Source organism: Gavialis gangeticus, unplaced genomic scaffold, assembly GCF_001723915.1.
Source record: "Gavialis gangeticus isolate Ggan-Ray unplaced genomic scaffold, GavGan_comp1, whole genome shotgun sequence".
NCBI classification, from domain to species: Eukaryota; Metazoa; Chordata; order Crocodylia; family Gavialidae; genus Gavialis; species Gavialis gangeticus.
In genome coordinates this window covers 41969494-41972205 of record NW_017729034.1, presented here as the reverse complement: position 1 = coordinate 41972205, position 2712 = coordinate 41969494, and the positions used below count along the sequence as shown (strand labels likewise).

At 35.4% G+C, this 2712-nt stretch overlaps 1 protein-coding gene across 1 annotated transcript in view; it reads left to right on the top strand.

Moving 5' to 3' along the window:
* The window catches only part of DESI2 (desumoylating isopeptidase 2), a 15318-nt gene extending 13043 nt beyond the window's left edge, over positions 1-2275 (top strand). The window contains exon 5 of the mRNA XM_019527405.1: positions 18-2275. The gene's annotated coding sequence lies outside the window, so the exon portion shown is untranslated. The remainder of the gene's footprint in view (positions 1-17) is intronic.
* Positions 2276-2712: the final 437 nt, after the last annotated feature.

The following is a 2712-nucleotide window of genomic DNA, read 5'->3' as shown; positions in this document are numbered from 1 at the left end:
TATACAGATGTGGTAAGGTTCTGCTGTGCCTATAAAACCATAATAGCACAAACCCGGGAGCGAGCTCCTGATTTTTATAGGACTTGCTGCCTTAATGATCTTTCAGAGAACTATTTAAAAAAAAAACAAAAAACCTAAAACAACCAGAACACCATTTTTAAAATGAGCAGCTCAGACAGAAATCTGTATTACAGAACTCAAACAATTCTTTAAAAGTTTTATTTGTCTGTTGCTATGTTCACCAAGTGAAATATCTGTGGTTTTAAAATAAGGGTGTTTTAATAACCTAAGTGAAAAATGCTGACTCAGTAGATTCTGCTATTAATCAAGCTCTCGGTTGGTGAGAGGAGATAATGCTGTAGGTTATGAATATCAACCTTAGGCAAGCAATGCCACTTAAGCTCTCACAAGTGCAGATTAGGCTGTGTTCTCTGTACAGCCTCCATGATGGCCCCACTGATTCCTGTCGAAGTTGGTGAAAGTGTTGTTGCTGGCTTCAGTAGCAGGTCAGTTGGGCTCGCCAGTAAACAATTTGCAAACAAACTGTAATTGCTTAACAGAACATTGGGCTTTTCTTTTGAGGTAATATAGTAAAGTGGAGAGGGGAAAAAGAAGCCAGGTAAAATAGCTTGTTAAATGTGTGTTCAGTTCTAAGAAATCAAACTAGATGCCAGATGAGGCTGTTTCTAGGAGTAACACAAGATATTATGACGTCTTACTTAAATGAGTAGTTTCTTGTTACGTATTTACTAAATCTTTGGATAAATAACAAGTGGATATTTGAGACTGCTTATTAAATCTCTGGTAACTCCAATTTCCCTTGGTTGCTAGTCAAAGTGTGCTTAGCCATCAGAAGCAGATGTATTAACTTTCCACACAGATTTATTTTCATAGGAAATTCTGAGTAAAGTTCAGTCTAACTTTCCTCATTGAAAATGAATGTGGTGGTCTCCAGTCAGTTATCAAAGATAAATGGAAGTAAATTGAATGCTACATAAACTTAAAACAATAGCATGTAGATGCTGTTTCTGCCTTAGCTGTAGAACAGAGGTGGTAAAATTACTTAAGTCCCTTGGCCAAGGCAGGTCCTTACTCTTCAGCTCAGGGTTGAGGCCACTGATGAATTTTAAATCTAGCAATGTACTGTAGCTTTTCTTAGGTTTTGAAGAGACACTAGTTTTCATTGCTACCTAACCTTTATGTACCAAAATCAGATTTTTAGGCTTCTGAGCTATCCAGAGTGCTATGTCACAAACCTCTACATTTTCCTAAATAGACGCAACTTACAGCATGTACAATGCAAGAAACAAAATGACAGATCACAGCACAGTTTTTATTTAGAAGTAGTAAAACAAAGAATATTTTTTATAAAGCAGACTGGAAAGTTTGTTACAAACAATGCTCGTTTTATCTGTAGTTGTGTAGGTGAAGAAAATGTCTTTATGTTGTGATGTTATTTCAAGCCATCCATTCATTTATAAAAAGTATGAAGGAACTGACATCTGAACCCTGAAGCTTATTCCCTATTGTATCATGAGGTGATGGTACCATAGCTTATGATGATCACGGGCTGTTAACTCAGTCTCCACTTGATGCCTAAAAGAAACCACCCTGCCAGTGGTTGCTCTCATTTGTTAGCAATAGTGCAAGTTACTTTTCACCAGCATTACTGTCAAGCAGGGGATGACATTTTTAGTCTACTAATGACCACACTGTGCTAGGACTAGACCACTCCAAAATGCTGTGAGAATGCTGGACACTTGTGGAGTTTTTCCATCACAAGACGGGTAGAAAAATAAGTCACTGCTTCAGGGTTCTAACTCTGTTTACTTTCTCATCCTTCTTTGATTTTCTGTAAGGTACTACTTTTGATACGTGCTGTATTTTCTTTAATTATGAAAATCTTTATTTATTTAAGATGCCATTTTGTTTTGTTCAGCAAGCCAAAAAAATCAATATACTGTCAGTGTGCACCAAGAACTTCAGAATAGTTTGGTAAAAATGCAGTTGGATTAATTTTTAAAACTAGCAATGCAATTCTAATCACAGTTGATGCATGGGAATTTTCACTGTTGGAAGTTGGTTACAAGGTGTTCAATCTTCACTGACACATATTTTTGTAAACTTGAATACAAGTTTACTGTAATTCATAGTATTTGTATAAAATTCAAAGAATTTTGACTTTTGTTACCTTGACATGGCAACAAGCTATCATGTTAAACTTAAATCCATTGATTTATTAAAAATACTTTTATAAAAGCTGCTTGCTGTTGAAGTATTTTGACTGTATTACAAATACTTAACTGAGTCACATTTTTCCCTCTCAGTACTACAGTATTAGCTTACCACTTCTTCGATAGCTTTAAAAAAGAAGCATGTTTTACGACTTGGAGAAGAGGATAAACACAGGGATAATCTTCACTTTGGATGCAGTGGGCTTGATATTCTAATTTATTTGTGGCAGCTAGTTTAGTGAAAATTGATTTTCAGTTGGAGAAAGCTGTTACCAGTTGGGGTAATGCTAACTTCTTCCAAATAAGGTTTGTAAAACTTTCAGTTGTTTCAGTTTGAAATATGAAGTTTTCTCACTATAGATCAGTGTTGTTGCTATGCAATCAAAATGAAATATTTAAAAAAAAAAACCAAAACTGGTAACTGGATTTACTCGTTGGGGGACTTACCCATTGATAGAGCAAATTCTATAATAAAGAT